This window comes from Aegilops tauschii, chromosome 5 (genome assembly GCF_002575655.3).
Source record: "Aegilops tauschii subsp. strangulata cultivar AL8/78 chromosome 5, Aet v6.0, whole genome shotgun sequence".
Classification (NCBI taxonomy): domain Eukaryota; kingdom Viridiplantae; phylum Streptophyta; class Magnoliopsida; order Poales; family Poaceae; genus Aegilops; species Aegilops tauschii.
The window spans coordinates 210197329-210204862 of record NC_053039.3 but is presented as its reverse complement, the minus strand read 5'-3'; the positions used below and the strand labels follow the sequence as shown (position 1 = coordinate 210204862).

At 45.4% G+C, this 7534-nt stretch overlaps 1 long non-coding RNA gene across 1 annotated transcript; it reads right to left on the bottom strand.

The window, feature by feature from the left end:
* Positions 1-624: 624 nt before the first annotated feature.
* LOC141023353 (uncharacterized) lies at positions 625-2964 on the bottom strand. Its single transcript, XR_012184493.1, has 3 exons — positions 2453-2964; positions 1909-1968; positions 625-941 (listed from the first exon to the last, which is right to left on the bottom strand). It is a non-coding gene; the product is annotated as an uncharacterized lncRNA (long non-coding RNA).
* Between the last annotated feature and the right edge of the window lie 4570 nt (positions 2965-7534).

Genomic DNA, 7534 nt, shown 5'->3' with positions numbered 1-7534 from the left:
CGCATTAACTGTGCGACCTCCCTGGCGCAAACTGCGATACTCCCTTTTCAGACTCATAGCACCAACAGACACATGTGCAGCACGGAAAGCAGCTTGAAACTGTGGCCAGGTGATGGTAGCGATGGGATAAGTGACCAAGTAATTGTCCCACCAAGCTTCGGCAGGACCCTCCAACAAATGTGAGGCAAACCTCACCCTCTCTGCATCTGTGCATCCAACTGTCTCTAGGTTCCTATTGACTGCACGGAGCCAATTGTCAGCCACAATAGGTTCAGGGGAACTGGAGAACCTATGAGGATTCAACCTCAAGAACCTGGTAAGCATATCCACATGTGGCGGTGGCGGCGGATTGTTGTTGTTATTGTTTTGGTTCTGAGCAAGCAACTGGATCAACTAGGCTTGTCCATGAATAACCTGTTGGATGTATGGGGGTACGTCATTGCCATTGTTGTCTCCTCCTGAACCATTGCGTCTAGTATCACGCCTCGGTGGCATCTGGTGGGCAAGAATAGAAGAGTTTTAGATATAATAGGGCTAAAGACTATGTATATATAAATATATTCTACCCATATGCATAATATGATCAAGCCAATAAAACACAACAACGCATAACACCAACAAACAAACAACAAACAATAAGATAGTATTATAACGACCAAACCTCGAAGGATTTGAATCTCTGTGCTCACCGTGCTAGTCCCTGGATCAAACTCGCTAGCACACACAGTATAGATGAATAACAGAATAGCAAGTGCATCATTTATTACAACATATGATCCAGAATGTATAAAATAAAACAATCTGCATAGCACATGGCTAGCTTTATTCAATCAAACAGCGGAAAAGTAGCAGAAAATAACGATGAGTCCCATCATAGCCCACTGGCGATGCTGAGTGCAGACTCGCGACCCTAATGGTACCTTACTCTTTGTCTGAATATCCTGCAACATGAGACGTTGCATCCATATAGGTCAATACTTTGACTGTATTGGCAAGTTACATAGGAGTAATAACAAAACCGACCTACATGTATATGCATAGTATAACGAAAGGAAGGCTTGAGGGTTAATTTTTGCAGAAAGCTGATTTTGTCCTCATAACTACCTAATAGTCATATTTTAATTTAATTTATTTGTTACTACAATTTAATACACAAGGTTGAATTGGCAAGTCCAACCCCAACCTACGCATTACTAAGTTTCCCACAAATTTATTAAGTGTCACATCTGTCACGATCGTCCAACAACTGTAATGGCATAGTTGCTCAAATTTGTCCATAACCAGGGACACGGCTAATCATGATTAGTATTTAATACTCTGCAGAGTTTTGTACGCTTTACCCACTGGACCCAATCCGAAGATTGAGAAGAAGTCTTTCAGAAGAGGTACCCTTAACCACCTGGCGGCCAAATCCCGCTATATACGCTACATCTGTCGACACTGTCTGGGCAAGGGTTCCAACAACTGATCAACTAAGCCAGATCCCATATAGCCAGTGGCCGCACATAGAAGCTACTAGTCACTAAGTTTGTCTGGTCTTTTTTAACCTGGGCGGCATTCCACTTAGGGTCCACTCTCATGGGCGCATGGCCTTAGAAAAGGTGCAAGACCCCGTGATGCCTTCCCTCAACACCAAACAATACCACTTCCGCCCAGTGGTGAATTATATCCTTAATTACTACTCATTCAGTTATACAAATAATCCTCACACAAACTCAGTGTATACACGAACCACCCCCGTCTACAAATCATAGCAAAACTACAACTACCACGATCTGCATTGACAGGAGATAGCTCAATAACATAGCACAATAATATAGTATTCCTACACATGCATATATTCATAATATGATATAGCCTACATGCATATGAAAACAATAGGTAAAGGATGATCAACGTGTAACTTGCCTTGGTTCTGGTTCAGAAATTCACACTCCTGACAATAGCTGGCGTCACATTCCGGACAATCTACACGTTTCACACAATCAACAAATCAATCACTGAAACTCAAATAAAGCCAAAATAAAACCAATAGCAAGAAAAATCATTCTAAAATTCAAGAACAATAGCATAAAAGTCTGTACAAATCAACTACAATGCACTAGTAACACAACGCAAAAAGAAACACTAAGTTTCGTTAAACGGTTTGAAAGTTATGGCCTCCAGAAGGTTAACTCAAATTTGAATGAATTCAATTTTGAAAAATGCAAACATGTGAAATTTTGGTTCTGTCATATTCTCCTGGTCATTGAGAGTGCATAGGAAAAAGAAACACCTAAATTGGATATGTAGACTAAAAGATATGGCTAAAGGAAGTTTAGTTGAAATCTAAAAAAACAAAAGGAAAATACTGTTCTGGAAATACTGTAGCGTATACTGTTGCAGCTGCTGTAGCAGTGCCAAGTGTTAGCGCCCGATTGGCTCAGGTGTTTCTGTGCGCGCGTGTGCTCACCAGCAAAGAGGGGAAGATGACGGCGGTTCGGGCGTAGGCGGCGGAGCTTCTCCGGCGGGTCTCCGGCGAAGGCGAGATGGTAGGCGGATGCGGCGTCGAACGGAGGGGACGGTGGTGGATCAAACGACTGTGGGGGCTCCCTCCGTAGGCGACGGCGGAATTGCGAACTCCGGCCTGCTCCGGCGGCGGCGGACGAGCTTATTCCTCTCGCGTGGCTGCGTTTTTAGCCACGAGAACAAGTCAGGAGCAAGTGGCGCGGCTGCGGTGTTCTTACGGCGATGGAAATGACCGGAGAAATGGCGGCTGCTGGAGCTTCCTCGGCGAGATCGGTTTTGCCCAACGGTTGCGTGCCGATGAGGAAAGGGATCGGGACAGGAGGGGCGGGGTCTCCCCTAGGTTTCTGCTCATGCGCGGCGCATCGGATGCGCATGAGGTGGAACCGGAGCGCGAGCTCGAGTCTGGCTCGGCCTCGGCGTGCATGCGTGCGGTCGAGCGGTGTCTGACTCGGGGACGACGAACAGGGTGCGGGGCTGGGGCCCGCTGGTCAGCGGCTATGAGCGAGCGAGCGGGTTGGGGTGCTGGCGGTGCGTACCGCTTCGGGAGGTGGGCTACTGCGCTCTACTGGGCCGGCTGGCTGGCAGGCTGGCTGGCTGGCTGGTTTCTCTTTTTTTTTAAACCGAACTGCTACAACAAATAACTAACTAAAATAAAAACACACAACATAATAAACCTAAATAAAATATATAAACACACGGTAAAATAATACTTCTAATATAGACTACATGAACGCTAGTTCCTACTCTAATGCAGTTTTGAAAATACATTTTTATGCAATAGGCCACACAAACAGTAATAGAACACTCAAATAAAATAATTTGGAGTTTATGAATTTGACATAATAAATCAGGTAAACTCCGAATAATATTCCTGACATTATGAACATTTTTAAAACAGGGGGGAAGTCATGTTATCTCCACTCCAATAAATTTGCCTTAGTTGCATAATGATTCAGATATTCCGAAAAAAAATAATGCAAATAAAATATGTGATGTATATGGATGACCTATTAACATCCTAATTAGAAAAACTGGGATGTTACACCTATGGATTCAAGACCTCCTTGTGGGAAGGATCTATCTAGATCATCAAGACCTCATCTCCTTTGGATTTGAGATGAACTTTACCATGTATCTTATTTCCCTTTGATTGTTCTTGTACCTCGTGAATCTCATGTGTTTGTTGGTCTAGTGGATGTGTGATTGGACTTGTTCTTGAGTGTTCCTCTGGTGTTTTCCCCTTTGTGTTCTTCTGGTTCTTAGGGATTTCCCCTCCAATTCGTGAAAGATCCATCTTAGGGTTCCACCCTACAACACTTTATGTGCTTCACTTATATCTTTTGAGCTAGGTAGTTGCTCTAGTGCTTCACTTATATCTTTTTAGAGCATGGCGGTGGTTTTATTTTGAAGAAATTGATGAAATCTCATGCTTCACTTATATTGTTTTGGTAGTCTTATAAATAGTATGGAAATTTTCTTGGGTTATGAATCTAATCCTAATATGATAAGGTATTCAAGAGGGATATAATAAAAACTTTCATGAAGATCATTCAATATATGAGAAGTTTGATTCCTTGCATTTGTTTTGAGATATAAAGATGGTGATATTAGAGTCATGCTAGTGAGTAATTGTGTATTAGTAAGAATATTTGTGATTCCCGAAGCATGCACGTATGGTCTCTCTCGTTATGCGATGAAGTTGGAGCATGATTTATTTTTTATTGTCTTCCTTATGAGTGGCGGTCGGGGATGAGAGATGGCCTTTTCCTACCAATCTACCCCCCTAGGAGCATGTGTATTAGTACTTTGTTTCGAGGGCTAATAAACTTTTGCAATAAGTATGTGAGTTCTTTATGACTAATGTTGAGTCCATGGATTATACACACTCTCACTCAATAAGTATGTGAGTTCTTCGGTACCGTGCATTGCCCTTTCTCACCTTGAGAGTTGGTGCAAACTTCGCCAGTGCATCCTAATCCCATGATATGATACGCTCTTTCACACATAAGCCACCTTATATCTTCCTCAAAATAGCTACCATACCTACCTACTATGGCATTTTCATAGCCATTCCGAGATATATTGCCATGCAACTTCCATCGTTCCATTTTATTATGACACATAACATCATTGTCATATTGCTTTGCATGATCGTATGCATGAGGCATTCATATAAAGTCATATCTTTGTTCTAGTATTGAGTTGTAAGTAAATAAAAGTGTGATCATCATCATTATTAGATCATTGTCCCATGTGAGGAAAGGATGATGGAGACTATGATTCCCCCATGAGTCGGGATGAGACTCCGAACTTAAATAAATAAAAAGATCCCAAAAAGAAAAGAAAAAGGGAAAAAAATGAGAGAAAAAGAGAGAGGGGACAATGTTACTATCCCTTTCCACACTTGTGCTTCAAAGTAGCACCATGTTCTTCATGATAGAGAGTCTCCTATTTTGTCAATTTCATATATTACTAGTGGGGATTTTTCCTTATAGAACTTGGCTTGTATATTCCAATGATGGGCTTCCTCAAATGCCCTAGGTCTTCGTGAGCAAGTGAGTTCGATGCACACCCACTTAGTTTTCTTTTTGAGCTTTCATACACTTATAGCTCTAGTGCATCTGTTGCATGGCAATCCCTACTCCTTGCATTGACATCAATTGATGGGTGTCGCGGGACATCCGCGACCACCTATCAGACCGGGTGGCCCCTTGCTGGTTCGGCGGGGGGACGTCGTGTTGCACAAAGAGCATAACAACGCGCAGTAGCACGGCAGGAAGCACACAAGCAATTTACCCAGGTTCAGGCCACCGCGAGGCGTAAGACCCTACTCCCGCTTTTGTGGATTGATGGTGGAATGAGTATGGTAGCGTGTAGTACACTTGCCCGGCAGGGTTTGCCTAGGGGCCGCAGCGACTACGTGCATATGGTGGCTTGGGTTCCTCAAGTTTCTAACCCTCTAACCCCTCCTACGAGTGCCATGGGCCTCCTTTTATAGATTAAGGGGTCACCACAGTGGCAAAGTGGTCATTATCCACTGATATGATAGCAAACAGTGCTATCATACCTAACTCTGTGGGCTGACAGGGTGCATTAAATGCGCCGCTTAGTGTCACATCACTGGTTGCCCGGCAATGCCTGCCGGGCTATGTTTGCCAGCTCCGCACCTGTTCTCTTGACACGTCGCAGGACGGGCGTCGTCTGCGGGTTTCTCCTGTAGGAAGTGGCTGCCATGTGGCAAGTGGCTGCCACTTAATCACCTTGCGGCTTGACACCGCACTAATCGATGACCTGAGTCGTGTTAGAGTGGTTGGTGGGGTGGTTCTACCCCCGCCAGCCCCGGTAGGCTCTGCCGGAGAGTCTTGATTGCTTGCTCCTGGTGGTGGCCTCGCATCTTGCTGGGCTCGCCTGCCCGGCAAGGGAGGCCCTTCTCTTGCTGATATCTTGCTCCTCAGGCTCGATCTTGGTCCCTCTGGGTTGCGTGTTGGCTCTTCAAATCTCTTGGTCCTTCGGTCTCTGACTTGTCCTTGGCTTTGTCCGTGCACGAGTCAGGGGAAAATGTATGCCCCTGTATGTTTTCCCTGACATAAGCCCCCGGGCCTGAGCCACACGTGTCGCGTGGCACGTTGGGTTAGGCCCTAAATAGTGCGCGAACACGTGGCAGGAGAGGGTTGTGCGTGATGGTTTGCCACGACGACTAGTCAATCCAACGTCCACTTTCGCGTAATTACTGTGCGTTGTGGGGTCGTGGGACTGTTGCAGTTGAGGTAAAACGGTAACTTTCTGAAGCGTCGCACCTCTGTCCCACTTTCCCCCCTCTTAAGAGCAGGGAAAATCGGAGTGGCACGATTCATCTGTCTCTCGCCCCGCTCCCCCATCTTCTTCCTCCGCAAGCTAAGCGACATTTCCCCATCTCGCTTCCCTTTCCGCCGCCATCTTCTCCAACGAATCCTTCTCGTGTTGCCGCAGCAATGGGGAAGAGACCCGCGGATAAGAAGAATTCGATGACCGTGGGGAAGGAGCCCACCGCCGAGGGGAACAAAAGGTCGGCGGAGCTGAACAAGAAGCGGAGCGAGGACGTCATCTTTGTTCAATCCACCTTGAGCGGCCCCATCCTTCAGGCGAAGTACGGGTACCTGTGGGGGCGGCCCGTTGAGAAAGGGCACGGAGCGCCCGTGGTCTACAAAGCGGGCGAGGTGAATCCCCGATTCTTATCGGTTCTTTGTGTTGGAAATATGCCCTAGAGGCAATAATAAAATGGTTATTATTGTATTTCCTTGTTCATGATAATTGTCTGTTGTTCATGCTATAATTGTATTAACTGGAAACCGTAATACATGTGTGAATACATAGACCACAACATGTCCCTAGTAAGCCTCTAGTTGACTAGCTCGTTGATCAATAGATGGTTATGGTTTCCTGACCATGGACATTGGATGTCATTGATAACGAGATCACATCATTAGGAGAATGATGTGATGGACAAGACCCAATCCTAAGCATAGCACAAGATCGTGTAGTTCGTTTGCTAGAGCTTTTCTAATGTCAAGTATCATTTCCTTAGACCATGAGATTGTGCAACTCCCGGATACCGTAGGAATGCTTTGGGTGTACCAAACGTCACAACATAACTGGGTGGCTATAAAGGTGCACTACAGGTATCTCCGAAAGTGTCTGTTGGGTTGGCACGAATCGAGACTGGGATTTGTCACTCCGTATGACGGAGAGGTATCTCTGGGCCCACTCGGTAATGCATCATCATAATGAGCTCAATGTGACTAAGGAGTTAGCCACTGGATCATGTGTTACGGTACGAGTAAAGTGACTTGCGGGTAACGAGATTGAACAAGGTATTGGGATACCGACGATCGAATCTCGGGCAAGTAACGTACCGATTGACAAAGGGAATTGTATACGGGATTGATTGAATCCTCGACATCGTGGTTCATCCGATGAGATCATCGTGGAACATGTGGGAGCCAACATGGGTATCCAGATCCCGCTATTGGTTATTGACCGGAGAGTC